The 15,862-nt window shown below is 49.8% G+C and overlaps 8 non-coding genes across 8 annotated transcripts; all 8 read right to left on the bottom strand.

Annotated features, from left to right (window-relative positions):
* Positions 1 to 540: 540 nt before the first annotated feature.
* On the bottom strand, positions 541 to 614 carry Trnat-agu (transfer RNA threonine (anticodon AGU)). Its single transcript has one exon. It is a non-coding gene; the product is annotated as a tRNA-Thr (tRNA).
* A 1,401-nt stretch (positions 615 to 2,015) lies between these two features.
* Positions 2,016 to 2,089, bottom strand: Trnat-agu (transfer RNA threonine (anticodon AGU)). Its single transcript has one exon. It is a non-coding gene; the product is annotated as a tRNA-Thr (tRNA).
* A 1,390-nt stretch (positions 2,090 to 3,479) lies between these two features.
* On the bottom strand, positions 3,480 to 3,553 carry Trnat-agu (transfer RNA threonine (anticodon AGU)). The gene has a single exon. It is a non-coding gene; the product is annotated as a tRNA-Thr (tRNA).
* A 1,400-nt stretch (positions 3,554 to 4,953) lies between these two features.
* Trnat-agu (transfer RNA threonine (anticodon AGU)) lies at positions 4,954 to 5,027 on the bottom strand. Its single transcript has one exon. It is a non-coding gene; the product is annotated as a tRNA-Thr (tRNA).
* Positions 5,028 to 6,417: 1,390 nt separating this feature from the next.
* Positions 6,418 to 6,491, bottom strand: Trnat-agu (transfer RNA threonine (anticodon AGU)). The gene has a single exon. It is a non-coding gene; the product is annotated as a tRNA-Thr (tRNA).
* A 1,397-nt stretch (positions 6,492 to 7,888) lies between these two features.
* Positions 7,889 to 7,962, bottom strand: Trnat-agu (transfer RNA threonine (anticodon AGU)). The gene has a single exon. It is a non-coding gene; the product is annotated as a tRNA-Thr (tRNA).
* Positions 7,963 to 9,359: 1,397 nt separating this feature from the next.
* On the bottom strand, positions 9,360 to 9,433 carry Trnat-agu (transfer RNA threonine (anticodon AGU)). The gene has a single exon. It is a non-coding gene; the product is annotated as a tRNA-Thr (tRNA).
* Positions 9,434 to 10,830: 1,397 nt separating this feature from the next.
* Positions 10,831 to 10,904, bottom strand: Trnat-agu (transfer RNA threonine (anticodon AGU)). Its single transcript has one exon. It is a non-coding gene; the product is annotated as a tRNA-Thr (tRNA).
* Between the last annotated feature and the right edge of the window lie 4,958 nt (positions 10,905 to 15,862).

Consider the following 15,862-nt stretch of genomic DNA (forward strand, 5'->3'; position numbering starts at 1 on the left):
ACTGGGACACAACAAGTTTCCGCGTCCCCATTGCACTGATCGTACTACGAAACGCTCCCCAAACTTGGCAATCACCCATGCAGATGACTTTTCCGACTTTACACGACGCTCACGCAACGCTCACGCTAGTGACAGCCTTATTTATAGTTCGACGTCGCGCCAAAGCGAATGAGCACATTTCGCCTACGGCTTAGGCCGCTCTTCTAGTGTGGCTGCTCTGTGTCTGCAGGCAGCGAGGGGCTGCAAGCATCCTGTGTTCGCACCTATATCACCTGTGCTTCCTTGTCAGAGACAGACTATCGCAAAACATACAACTCACTCCATGAATTGATTGCTACGGCATCTGTTATCAGCAGTCACAACCAGCAACACCAGTAGCAGCCGACTGCACGCAAAGAATGGCAACGTGCAGTGGGATTTACGTGAAATCGGCGCAATTGTGGATGCTAATCGTTCGCTTGTATCTGCCTACACACCTCTGCCGGTTGGGAATTATTCCACTTGCATGGCAAGGTGCGCATGTAGGTGTGTTAAAAATTCTGGAGGCGCTGGGTATCGATCCCAGTACCTCTCGCACACTAAGCGAGCGCTCTACCATCTGAGCTACGCCCACCCCCCCCCCCGATAACTAGTAGTGCTACATACAGTCATATCAACGTCACAGACCCTTGCACTCCCATTATTCCGCAGACAAACACTACTCTCTATGTATCAGTGAGGTTGTCTTTCAGGTTTCGTGCATTCTGTATCGAATCGTAGTTGGCCACAATGAAAGTGGCACGCATAACGTCGAAAATAGAGTTCAGACACCGCTCTGAGTAAGACGAACGTGTTGTCCACCTCTAGACTTCAATGACGTTAAGCCGTGATACCTAAGACAGATCTGCACTCGATGACACCACGATAACAGCCGGTCCCCACACTTACATCTTGCTCTCCTTATGACAGTATACATCATATCAGTCTGTGACGCTGGTTTTGCAACTTCTTGCGTGCGTTTATGTTCGCCCCGACCAACACTTACCATGCACTGACCACAAAACATGGAGGAGCCGGGGCTTGAACCCGAGACCGTCCACACGCTAAGCGAACGATCTGCCAACAGAGCTACAGCTACACACACGACCAAGCCTGGCTATTCTCCATTCTTTGCGACTCTGATGTGCACGGACACGATGGTTGGTTGGTTTGTAGCGGCGAAGGTACCAGAATACAAAGGCGCGGACACGTTCATATACACAAGAGTTCCAAGCAGTTTCGATGCTCTGGTATTACGAATGCAAATTCCGTCTGTTTTGAACGTCTTAAATTGCAAGGGCGGTCACAAATTGGTCCATTTCACTCCTTGTCCACAACCACACAGCACCTGAGGTAACAAGCACATCTCGAGCCCCATTGTGCTCTCCATTGTTCATGCCAACTCAGTGCCTCGCTCTTTGCTACTGTGTAAAACTCTTGTCGTCCAACTGCAAAACACTGGGACACAACAAGTTTCCGCGTCCCCATTGCACTGATCGTACTACGAAACGCTCCCCAAACTTGGCAATCACCCATGCAGATGACTTTTCCGACTTTACACGACGCTCACGCAACGCTCACGCTAGTGACAGCCTTATTTATAGTTCGACGTCGCGCCAAAGCGAATGAGCACATTTCGCCTACGGCTTAGGCCGCTCTTCTAGTGTGGCTGCTCTGTGTCTGCAGGCAGCGAGGGGCTGCAAGCATCCTGTGTTCGCACCTATATCACCTGTGCTTCCTTGTCAGAGACAGACTATAGCAAAACATACAACTCACTCCATGAATTGATTGCTACGGCATCTGTTATCAGCAGTCACAACCAGCAACACCAGTAGCAGCCGACTGCACGCAAAGAATGGCAACGTGCAGTGGGATTTACGTGAAATCGGCGCAATTGTGGATGCTAATCGTTCGCTTGTATCTGCCTACACACCTCTGCCGGTTGGGAATTATTCCACTTGCATGGCAAGGTGCGCATGTAGGTGTGTTAAAAATTCTGGAGGCGCTGGGTATCGATCCCAGTACCTCTCGCACACTAAGCGAGCGCTCTACCATCTGAGCTACGCCCACCCCCCCCGATAACTAGTAGTGCTACATACAGTCATATCAACGTCACAGACCCTTGCACTCCCATTATTCCGCAGACAAACACTACTCTCTATGTATCAGTGAGGGTGTCTTTCAGGTTTCGTGCATTCTGTATCGAATCGTAGTTGGCCACAATGAAAGTGGCACGCATAACGTCGAAAATAGAGTTCAGACACCGCTCTGAGTAAGACGAACGTGTTGTCCACCTCAATGACGTTAAGCCGTGATACCTAAGACAGATCTGCACTCGATGACACCACGATAACAGCCGGTCCCCACACTTACATCTTGCTCTCCTTATGACAGTATACATCATATCAGTCTGTGACGCTGGTTTTGCAACTTCTTGCGTGCGTTTATGTTCGCCCCGACCAACACTTACCATGCACTGACCACAAAACATGGAGGAGCCGGGGCTTGAACCCGAGACCGTCCACACGCTAAGCGAACGATCTGCCAACAGAGCTACAGCTACACACACGACCAAGCCTGGCTATTCTCCATTCTTTGCGACTCTGATGTGCACGGACACGATGGTTGGTTGGTTTGTAGCGGCGAAGGTACCAGAATACAAAGGCGCGGACACGTTCATATACACAAGAGTTCCAAGCAGTTTCGATGCTCTGGTATTACGAATGCAAATTCCGTCTGTTTTGAACGTCTTAAATTGCAAGGGCGGTCACAAATTGGTCCATTTCACTCCTTGTCCACAACCACACAGCACCTGAGGTAACAAGCACATCTCGAGCCCCATTGTGCTCTCCATTGTTCATGCCAACTCAGTGCCTCGCTCTTTGCTACTGTGTAAAACTCTTGTCGTCCAACTGCAAAACACTGGGACACAACAAGTTTCCGCGTCCCCATTGCACTGATCGTACTACGAAACGCTCCCCAAACTTGGCAATCACCCATGCAGATGACTTTTCCGACTTTACACGACGCTCACGCAACGCTCACGCTAGTGACAGCCTTATTTATAGTTCGACGTCGCGCCAAAGCGAATGAGCACATTTCGCCTACGGCTTAGGCCGCTCTTCTAGTGTGGCTGCTCTGTGTCTGCAGGCAGCGAGGGGCTGCAAGCATCCTGTGTTCGCACCTATATCACCTGTGCTTCCTTGTCAGAGACAGACTATCGCAAAACATACAACTCACTCCATGAATTGATTGCTACGGCATCTGTTATCAGCAGTCACAACCAGCAACACCAGTAGCAGCCGACTGCACGCAAAGAATGGCAACGTGCAGTGGGATTTACGTGAAATCGGCGCAATTGTGGATGCTAATCGTTCGCTTGTATCTGCCTACACACCTCTGCCGGTTGGGAATTATTCCACTTGCATGGCAAGGTGCGCATGTAGGTGTGTTAAAAATTCTGGAGGCGCTGGGTATCGATCCCAGTACCTCTCGCACACTAAGCGAGCGCTCTACCATCTGAGCTACGCCCACCCCCCCCCCGATAACTAGTAGTGCTACATACAGTCATATCAACGTCACAGACCCTTGCACTCCCATTATTCCGCAGACAAACACTACTCTCTATGTATCAGTGAGGTTGTCTTTCAGGTTTCGTGCATTCTGTATCGAATCGTAGTTGGCCACAATGAAAGTGGCACGCATAACGTCGAAAATAGAGTTCAGACACCGCTCTGAGTAAGACGAACGTGTTGTCCACCTCTAGACTTCAATGACGTTAAGCCGTGATACCTAAGACAGATCTGCACTCGATGACACCACGATAACAGCCGGTCCCCACACTTACATCTTGCTCTCCTTATGACAGTATACATCATATCAGTCTGTGACGCTGGTTTTGCAACTTCTTGCGTGCGTTTATGTTCGCCCCGACCAACACTTACCATGCACTGACCACAAAACATGGAGGAGCCGGGGCTTGAACCCGAGACCGTCCACACGCTAAGCGAACGATCTGCCAACAGAGCTACAGCTACACACACGACCAAGCCTGGCTATTCTCCATTCTTTGCGACTCTGATGTGCACGGACACGATGGTTGGTTGGTTTGTAGCGGCGAAGGTACCAGAATACAAAGGCGCGGACACGTTCATATACACAAGAGTTCCAAGCAGTTTCGATGCTCTGGTATTACGAATGCAAATTCCGTCTGTTTTGAACGTCTTAAATTGCAAGGGCGGTCACAAATTGGTCCATTTCACTCCTTGTCCACAACCACACAGCACCTGAGGTAACAAGCACATCTCGAGCCCCATTGTGCTCTCCATTGTTCATGCCAACTCAGTGCCTCGCTCTTTGCTACTGTGTAAAACTCTTGTCGTCCAACTGCAAAACACTGGGACACAACAAGTTTCCGCGTCCCCATTGCACTGATCGTACTACGAAACGCTCCCCAAACTTGGCAATCACCCATGCAGATGACTTTTCCGACTTTACACGACGCTCACGCAACGCTCACGCTAGTGACAGCCTTATTTATAGTTCGACGTCGCGCCAAAGCGAATGAGCACATTTCGCCTACGGCTTAGGCCGCTCTTCTAGTGTGGCTGCTCTGTGTCTGCAGGCAGCGAGGGGCTGCAAGCATCCTGTGTTCGCACCTATATCACCTGTGCTTCCTTGTCAGAGACAGACTATAGCAAAACATACAACTCACTCCATGAATTGATTGCTACGGCATCTGTTATCAGCAGTCACAACCAGCAACACCAGTAGCAGCCGACTGCACGCAAAGAATGGCAACGTGCAGTGGGATTTACGTGAAATCGGCGCAATTGTGGATGCTAATCGTTCGCTTGTATCTGCCTACACACCTCTGCCGGTTGGGAATTATTCCACTTGCATGGCAAGGTGCGCATGTAGGTGTGTTAAAAATTCTGGAGGCGCTGGGTATCGATCCCAGTACCTCTCGCACACTAAGCGAGCGCTCTACCATCTGAGCTACGCCCACCCCCCCCGATAACTAGTAGTGCTACATACAGTCATATCAACGTCACAGACCCTTGCACTCCCATTATTCCGCAGACAAACACTACTCTCTATGTATCAGTGAGGGTGTCTTTCAGGTTTCGTGCATTCTGTATCGAATCGTAGTTGGCCACAATGAAAGTGGCACGCATAACGTCGAAAATAGAGTTCAGACACCGCTCTGAGTAAGACGAACGTGTTGTCCACCTCAATGACGTTAAGCCGTGATACCTAAGACAGATCTGCACTCGATGACACCACGATAACAGCCGGTCCCCACACTTACATCTTGCTCTCCTTATGACAGTATACATCATATCAGTCTGTGACGCTGGTTTTGCAACTTCTTGCGTGCGTTTATGTTCGCCCCGACCAACACTTACCATGCACTGACCACAAAACATGGAGGAGCCGGGGCTTGAACCCGAGACCGTCCACACGCTAAGCGAACGATCTGCCAACAGAGCTACAGCTACACACACGACCAAGCCTGGCTATTCTCCATTCTTTGCGACTCTGATGTGCACGGACACGATGGTTGGTTGGTTTGTAGCGGCGAAGGTACCAGAATACAAAGGCGCGGACACGTTCATATACACAAGAGTTCCAAGCAGTTTCGATGCTCTGGTATTACGAATGCAAATTCCGTCTGTTTTGAACGTCTTAAATTGCAAGGGCGGTCACAAATTGGTCCATTTCACTCCTTGTCCACAACCACACAGCACCTGAGGTAACAAGCACATCTCGAGCCCCATTGTGCTCTCCATTGTTCATGCCAACTCAGTGCCTCGCTCTTTGCTACTGTGTAAAACTCTTGTCGTCCAACTGCAAAACACTGGGACACAACAAGTTTCCGCGTCCCCATTGCACTGATCGTACTACGAAACGCTCCCCAAACTTGGCAATCACCCATGCAGATGACTTTTCCGACTTTACACGACGCTCACGCAACGCTCACGCTAGTGACAGCCTTATTTATAGTTCGACGTCGCGCCAAAGCGAATGAGCACATTTCGCCTACGGCTTAGGCCGCTCTTCTAGTGTGGCTGCTCTGTGTCTGCAGGCAGCGAGGGGCTGCAAGCATCCTGTGTTCGCACCTATATCACCTGTGCTTCCTTGTCAGAGACAGACTATAGCAAAACATACAACTCACTCCATGAATTGATTGCTACGGCATCTGTTATCAGCAGTCACAACCAGCAACACCAGTAGCAGCCGACTGCACGCAAAGAATGGCAACGTGCAGTGGGATTTACGTGAAATCGGCGCAATTGTGGATGCTAATCGTTCGCTTGTATCTGCCTACACACCTCTGCCGGTTGGGAATTATTCCACTTGCATGGCAAGGTGCGCATGTAGTTGTGTTAAAAATTCTGGAGGCGCTGGGTATCGATCCCAGTACCTCTCGCACACTAAGCGAGCGCTCTACCATCTGAGCTACGCCCACCCCCCCGATAACTAGTAGTGCTACATACAGTCATATCAACGTCACAGACCCTTGCACTCCCATTATTCCGCAGACAAACACTACTCTCTATGTATCAGTGAGGGTGTCTTTCAGGTTTCGTGCATTCTGTATCGAATCGTAGTTGGCCACAATGAAAGTGGCACGCATAACGTCGAAAATAGAGTTCAGACACCGCTCTGAGTAAGACGAACGTGTTGTCCACCTCTAGACTTCAATGACGTTAAGCCGTGATACCTAAGACAGATCTGCGCTCGATGACACCACGATAACAGCCGGTCCCCACACTTACATCTTGCTCTCCTTATGACAGTATACATCATATCAGTCTGTGACGCTGGTTTTGCAACTTCTTGCGTGCGTTTATGTTCGCCCCGACCAACACATACCATGCACTGACCACAAAACATGGAGGAGCCAGGGCTTGAACCCGAGACCGTCCACACGCTAAGCGAACGATCTGCCAACTGAGCTACAGCTACACACACGACCAAGCCTGGCTATTCTCCATTCTTTGCGACTCTGATGTGCACGGACACGATGGTTGGTTGGTTTGTAGCGGCGAAGGTACCAGAATACAAAGGCGCGGACACGTTCATATACACAAGAGTTCCAAGTAGTTTCGATGCTCTGGTATTACGAATGCAAATTCCGTCTGTTTTGAACGTCTTAAATTGAAAGGGCGGTCACAAATTGGTCCATTTCACTCCTTGTCCACAACCACACAGCACCTGAGGTAACAAGCACATCTCGAGCCCCATTGTGCTCTCCATTGTTCATGCCAACTCAGTGCCTCGCTCTTTGCTACTGTGCAAAACTCTTGTCGTCCAACTGCAAAACACTGGGACACAACAAGTTTCCGCGTCCCCATTGCACTGATCGTACTACGAAACGCTCCCCAAACTTGGCAATCACCCATGCAGATGACTTTTCCGACTTTACACGACGCTCACGCAACGCTCACGCTAGTGACAGCCTTATTTATAGTTCGACGTCGCGCCAAAGCGAATGAGCACATTTCGCCTACGGCTTAGGCCGCTCTTCTAGTGTGGCTGCTCTGTGTCTGCAGGCAGCGAGGGGCTGCAAGCATCCTGTGTTCGCACCTATATCACCTGTGCTTCCTTGTCAGAGACAGACTATAGCAAAACATACAACTCACTCCATGAATTGATTGCTACGGCATCTGTTATCAGCAGTCACAACCAGCAACACCAGTAGCAGCCGACTGCACGCAAAGAATGGCAACGTGCAGTGGGATTTACGTGAAATCGGCGCAATTGTGGATGCTAATCGTTCGCTTGTATCTGCCTACACACCTCTGCCGGTTGGGAATTATTCCACTTGCATGGCAAGGTGCGCATGTAGTTGTGTTAAAAATTCTGGAGGCGCTGGGTATCGATCCCAGTACCTCTCGCACACTAAGCGAGCGCTCTACCATCTGAGCTACGCCCACCCCCCCGATAACTAGTAGTGCTACATACAGTCATATCAACGTCACAGACCCTTGCACTCCCATTATTCCGCAGACAAACACTACTCTCTATGTATCAGTGAGGGTGTCTTTCAGGTTTCGTGCATTCTGTATCGAATCGTAGTTGGCCACAATGAAAGTGGCACGCATAACGTCGAAAATAGAGTTCAGACACCGCTCTGAGTAAGACGAACGTGTTGTCCACCTCTAGACTTCAATGACGTTAAGCCGTGATACCTAAGACAGATCTGCACTCGATGACACCACGATAACAGCCGGTCCCCACACTTACATCTTGCTCTCCTTATGACAGTATACATCATATCAGTCTGTGACGCTGGTTTTGCAACTTCTTGCGTGCGTTTATGTTCGCCCCGACCAACACTTACCATGCACTGACCACAAAACATGGAGAAGCCGGGGCTTGAACCCGAGACCGTCCACACGCTAAGCGAACGATCTGCCAACAGAGCTACAGCTACACACACGACCAAGCCTGGCTATTCTCCATTCTTTGCGACTCTGATGTGCACGGACACGATGGTTGGTTGGTTTGTAGCGGCGAAGGTACCAGAATACAAAGGCGCGGACACGTTCATATACACAAGAGTTCCAAGCAGTTTCGATGCTCTGGTATTACGAATGCAAATTCCGTCTGTTTTGAACGTCTTAAATTGCAAGGGCGGTCACAAATTGGTCCATTTCACTCCTTGTCCACAACCACACAGCACCTGAGGTAACAAGCACATCTCGAGCCCCATTGTGCTCTCCATTGTTCATGCCAACTCAGTGCCTCGCTCTTTGCTACTGTGTAAAACTCTTGTCGTCCAACTGCAAAACACTGGGACACAACAAGTTTCCGCGTCCCCATTGCACTGATCGTACTACGAAACGCTCCCCAAACTTGGCAATCACCCATGCAGATGACTTTTCCGACTTTACACGACGCTCACGCAACGCTCACGCTAGTGACAGCCTTATTTATAGTTCGACGTCGCGCCAAAGCGAATGAGCACATTTCGCCTACGGCTTAGGCCGCTCTTCTAGTGTGGCTGCTCTGTGTCTGCAGGCAGCGAGGGGCTGCAAGCATCCTGTGTTCGCACCTATATCACCTGTGCTTCCTTGTCAGAGACAGACTATAGCAAAACATACAACTCACTCCATGAATTGATTGCTACGGCATCTGTTATCAGCAGTCACAACCAGCAACACCAGTAGCAGCCGACTGCACGCAAAGAATGGCAACGTGCAGTGGGATTTACGTGAAATCGGCGCAATTGTGGATGCTAATCGTTCGCTTGTATCTGCCTACACACCTCTGCCGGTTGGGAATTATTCCACTTGCATGGCAAGGTGCGCATGTAATTGTGTTAAAAATTCTGGAGGCGCTGGGTATCGATCCCAGTACCTCTCGCACACTAAGCGAGCGCTCTACCATCTGAGCTACGCCCACCCCCCCGATAACTAGTAGTGCTACATACAGTCATATCAACGTCACAGACCCTTGCACTCCCATTATTCCGCAGACAAACACTACTCTCTATGTATCAGTGAGGGTGTCTTTCAGGTTTCGTGCATTCTGTATCGAATCGTAGATGGCCACAATGAAAGTGGCACGCATAACGTCGAAAATAGAGTTCAGACACCGCTCTGAGTAAGACGAACGTGTTGTCCACCTCTAGACTTCAATGACGTTAAGCCGTGATACCTAAGACAGATCTGCACTCGATGACACCACGATAACAGCCGGTCCCCACACTTACATCTTGCTCTCCTTATGACAGTATACATCATATCAGTCTGTGACGCTGGTTTTGCAACTTCTTGCGTGCGTTTATGTTCGCCCCGACCAACACATACCATGCACTGACCACAAAACATGGAGGAGCCAGGGCTTGAACCCGAGACCGTCCACACGCTAAGCGAACGATCTGCCAACTGAGCTACAGCTACACACACGACCAAGCCTGGCTATTCTCCATTCTTTGCGACTCTGATGTGCACGGACACGATGGTTGGTTGGTTTGTAGCGGCGAAGGTACCAGAATACAAAGGCGCGGACACGTTCATATACACAAGAGTTCCAAGTAGTTTCGATGCTCTGGTATTACGAATGCAAATTCCGTCTGTTTTGAACGTCTTAAATTGAAAGGGCGGTCACAAATTGGTCCATTTCACTCCTTGTCCACAACCACACAGCACCTGAGGTAACAAGCACATCTCGAGCCCCATTGTGCTCTCCATTGTTCATGCCAACTCAGTGCCTCGCTCTTTGCTACTGTGCAAAACTCTTGTCGTCCAACTGCAAAACACTGGGACACAACAAGTTTCCGCGTCCCCATTGCACTGATCGTACTACGAAACGCTCCCCAAACTTGGCAATCACCCATGCAGATGACTTTTCCGACTTTACACGACGCTCACGCAACGCTCACGCTAGTGACAGCCTTATTTATAGTTCGACGTCGCGCCAAAGCGAATGAGCACATTTCGCCTACGGCTTAGGCCGCTCTTCTAGTGTGGCTGCTCTGTGTCTGCAGGCAGCGAGGGGCTGCAAGCATCCTGTGTTCGCACCTATATCACCTGTGCTTCCTTGTCAGAGACAGACTATAGCAAAACATACAACTCACTCCATGAATTGATTGCTACGGCATCTGTTATCAGCAGTCACAACCAGCAACACCAGTAGCAGCCGACTGCACGCAAAGAATGGCAACGTGCAGTGGGATTTACGTGAAATCGGCGCAATTGTGGATGCTAATCGTTCGCTTGTATCTGCCTACACACCTCTGCCGGTTGGGAATTATTCCACTTGCATGGCAAGGTGCGCATGTAGTTGTGTTAAAAATTCTGGAGGCGCTGGGTATCGATCCCAGTACCTCTCGCACACTAAGCGAGCGCTCTACCATCTGAGCTACGCCCACCCCCCCGATAACTAGTAGTGCTACATACAGTCATATCAACGTCACAGACCCTTGCACTCCCATTATTCCGCAGACAAACACTACTCTCTATGTATCAGTGAGGGTGTCTTTCAGGTTTCGTGCATTCTGTATCGAATCGTAGTTGGCCACAATGAAAGTGGCACGCATAACGTCGAAAATAGAGTTCAGACACCGCTCTGAGTAAGACGAACGTGTTGTCCACCTCTAGACTTCAATGACGTTAAGCCGTGATACCTAAGACAGATCTGCACTCGATGACACCACGATAACAGCCGGTCCCCACACTTACATCTTGCTCTCCTTATGACAGTATACATCATATCAGTCTGTGACGCTGGTTTTGCAACTTCTTGCGTGCGTTTATGTTCGCCCCGACCAACACATACCATGCACTGACCACAAAACATGGAGGAGCCAGGGCTTGAACCCGAGACCGGCCACACGCTAAGCGAACGATCTGCCAACTGAGCTACAGCTACACACACGACCAAGCCTGGCTATTCTCCATTCTTTGCGACTCTGATGTGCACGGACACGATGGTTGGTTGGTTTGTAGCGGCGAAGGTACCAGAATACAAAGGCGCGGACACGTTCATATACACAAGAGTTCCAAGTAGTTTCGATGCTCTGGTATTACGAATGCAAATTCCGTCTGTTTTGAACGTCTTAAATTGAAAGGGCGGTCACAAATTGGTCCATTTCACTCCTTGTCCACAACCACACAGCACCTGAGGTAACAAGCACATCTCGAGCCCCATTGTGCTCTCCATTGTTCATGCCAACTCAGTGCCTCGCTCTTTGCTACTGTGCAAAACTCTTGTCGTCCAACTGCAAAACACTGGGACACAACAAGTTTCCGCGTCCCCATTGCACTGATCGTACTACGAAACGCTCCCCAAACTTGGCAATCACCCATGCAGATGACTTTTCCGACTTTACACGACGCTCACGCAACGCTCACGCTAGTGACAGCCTTATTTATAGTTCGACGTCGCGCCAAAGCGAATGAGCACATTTCGCCTACGGCTTAGGCCGCTCTTCTAGTGTGGCTGCTCTGTGTCTGCAGGCAGCGAGGGGCTGCAAGCTTCCTGTGTTCGCACCTATATCACCTGTGCTTCCTTGTCAGAGACAGACTATAGCAAAACATACAACTCACTCCATGAATTGATTGCTACGGCATCTGTTATCAGCAGTCACAACCAGCAACACCAGTAGCAGCCGACTGCACGCAAAGAATGGCAACGTGCAGTGGGATTTACGTGAAATCGGCGCAATTGTGGATGCTAATCGTTCGCTTGTATCTGCCTACACACCTCTGCCGGTTGGGAATTATTCCACTTGCATGGCAAGGTGCGCATGTAGGTGTGTTAAAAATTCTGGAGGCGCTGGGTATCGATCCCAGTACCTCTCACACACTAAGCGAGCGCTCTACCATCTGAGCTACGCCCACCCCCCCCCCCCGATAACTAGTAGTGCTACATACAGTCATATCAACGTCACAGACCCTTGCACTCCCATTATTCCGCAGACAAACACTACTCTCTATGTATCAGTGAGGGTGTCTTTCAGGTTTCGTGCATTCTGTATCGAATCGTAGTTGGCCACAATGAAAGTGGCACGCATAACGTCGAAAATAGAGTTCAGACACCGCTCTGAGTAAGACGAACGTGTTGTCCACCTCTAGACTTCAATGACGTTAAGCCGTGATACCTAAGACAGATCTGCACTCGATGACACCACGATAACAGCCGGTCCCCACACTTACATCTTGCTCTCCTTATGACAGTATACATCATATCAGTCTGTGACGCTGGTTTTGCAACTTCTTGCGTGCGTTTATGTTCGCCCCGACCAACACTTACCATGCACTGACCACAAAACATGGAGGAGCCGTGGCTTGAACCCGAGACCGTCCACACGCTAAGCGAACGATCTGCCAACAGAGCTACAGCTACACACACGACCAAGCCTGGCTATTCTCCATTCTTTGCGACTCTGATGTGCACGGACACGATGGTTGGTTGGTTTGTAGCGGCGAAGGTACCAGAATACAAAGGCGCGGACACGTTCATATACACAAGAGTTCCAAGCAGTTTCGATGCTCTGGTATTACGAATGCAAATTCCGTCTGTTTTGAACGTCTTAAATTGCAAGGGCGGTCACAAATTGGTCCATTTCACTCCTTGTCCACAACCACACAGCACCTGAGGTAACAAGCACATCTCGAGCCCCATTGTGCTCTCCATTGTTCATGCCAACTCAGTGCCTCGCTCTTTGCTACTGTGTAAAACTCTTGTCGTCCAACTGCAAAACACTGGGACACAACAAGTTTCCGCGTCCCCATTGCACTGATCGTACTACGAAACGCTCCCCAAACTTGGCAATCACCCATGCAGATGACTTTTCCGACTTTACACGACGCTCACGCAACGCTCACGCTAGTGACAGCCTTATTTATAGTTCGACGTCGCGCCAAAGCGAATGAGCACATTTCGCCTACGGCTTAGGCCGCTCTTCAAGTGTGGCTGCTCTGTGTCTGCAGGCAGCGAGGGGCTGCAAGCTTCCTGTGTTCGCACCTATATCACCTGTGCTTCCTTGTCAGAGACAGACTATAGCAAAACATACAACTCACTCCATGAATTGATTGCTACGGCATCTGTTATCAGCAGTCACAACCAGCAACACCAGTAGCAGCCGACTGCACGCAAAGAATGGCAACGTGCAGTGGGATTTACGTGAAATCGGCGCAATTGTGGATGCTAATCGTTCGCTTGTATCTGCCTACACACCTCTGCCGGTTGGGAATTATTCCACTTGCATGGCAAGGTGCGCATGTAGGTGTGTTAAAAATTCTGGAGGCGCTGGGTATCGATCCCAGTACCTCTCACACACTAAGCGAGCGCTCTACCATCTGAGCTACGCCCACCCCCCCGATAACTAGTAGTGCTACATACAGTCATATCAACGTCACAGACCCTTGCACTCCCATTATTCCGCAGACAAACACTACTCTCTATGTATCAGTGAGGGTGTCTTTCAGGTTTCGTGCATTCTGTATCGAATCGTAGTTGGCCACAATGAAAGTGGCACGCATAACGTCGAAAATAGAGTTCAGACACCGCTCTGAGTAAGACGAACGTGTTGTCCACCTCTAGACTTCAATGACGTTAAGCCGTGATACCTAAGACAGATCTGCACTCGATGACACCACGATAACAGCCGGTCCCCACACTTACATCTTGCTCTCCTTATGACAGTATACATCATATCAGTCTGTGACGCTGGTTTTGCAACTTCTTGCGTGCGTTTATGTTCGCCCCGACCAACACTTACCATGCACTGACCACAAAACATGGAGGAGCCGGGGCTTGAACCCGAGACCGTCCACACGCTAAGCGAACGATCTGCCAACAGAGCTACAGCTACACACACGACCAAGCCTGGCTATTCTCCATTCTTTGCGACTCTGATGTGCACGGACACGATGGTTGGTTGGTTTGTAGCGGCGAAGGTACCAGAATACAAAGGCGCGGACACGTTCATATACACAAGAGTTCCAAGCAGTTTCGATGCTCTGGTATTACGAATGCAAATTCCGTCTGTTTTGAACGTCTTAAATTGCAAGGGCGGTCACAAATTGGTCCATTTCACTCCTTGTCCACAACCACACAGCACCTGAGGTAACAAGCACATCTCGAGCCCCATTGTGCTCTCCATTGTTCATGCCAACTCAGTGCCTCGCTCTTTGCTACTGTGTAAAACTCTTGTCGTCCAACTGCAAAACACTGGGACACAACAAGTTTCCGCGTCCCCATTGCACTGATCGTACTACGAAACGCTCCCCAAACTTGGCAATCACCCATGCAGATGACTTTTCCGACTTTACACGACGCTCACGCAACGCTCACGCTAGTGACAGCCTTATTTATAGTTCGACGTCGCGCCAAAGCGAATGAGCACATTTCGCCTACGGCTTAGGCCGCTCTTCAAGTGTGGCTGCTCTGTGTCTGCAGGCAGCGAGGGGCTGCAAGCTTCCTGTGTTCGCACCTATATCACCTGTGCTTCCTTGTCAGAGACAGACTATAGCAAAACATACAACTCACTCCATGAATTGATTGCTACGGCATCTGTTATCAGCAGTCACAACCAGCAACACCAGTAGCAGCCGACTGCACGCAAAGAATGGCAACGTGCAGTGGGATTTACGTGAAATCGGCGCAATTGTGGATGCTAATCGTTCGCTTGTATCTGCCTACACACCTCTGCCGGTTGGGAATTATTCCACTTGCATGGCAAGGTGCGCATGTAGGTGTGTTAAAAATTCTGGAGGCGCTGGGTATCGATCCCAGTACCTCTCACACACTAAGCGAGCGCTCTACCATCTGAGCTACGCCCACCCCCCCGATAACTAGTAGTGCTACATACAGTCATATCAACGTCACAGACCCTTGCACTCCCATTATTCCGCAGACAAACACTACTCTCTATGTATCAGTGAGGGTGTCTTTCAGGTTTCGTGCATTCTGTATCGAATCGTAGTTGGCCACAATGAAAGTGGCACGCATAACGTCGAAAATAGAGTTCAGACACCGCTCTGAGTAAGACGAACGTGTTGTCCACCTCTAGACTTCAATGACGTTAAGCCGTGATACCTAAGACAGATCTGCACTCGATGACACCACGATAACAGCCGGTCCCCACACTTACATCTTGCTCTCCTTATGACAGTATACATCATATCAGTCTGTGACGCTGGTTTTGCAACTTCTTGCGTGCGTTTATGTTCGCCCCGACCAACACTTACCATGCACTGACCACAAAACATGGAGGAGCCGGGGCTTGAACCCGAGACCGTCCACACGCTAAGCGAACGATCTGCCAACAGAGCTACAGCTACACACACGACCAAGCCTGGCTATTCTCCATTCTTTGCGACTC

Source organism: Schistocerca gregaria, unplaced genomic scaffold, assembly GCF_023897955.1.
Source record: "Schistocerca gregaria isolate iqSchGreg1 unplaced genomic scaffold, iqSchGreg1.2 ptg000180l, whole genome shotgun sequence".
Lineage (NCBI taxonomy): Eukaryota > Metazoa > Arthropoda > Insecta > Orthoptera > Acrididae > Schistocerca > Schistocerca gregaria.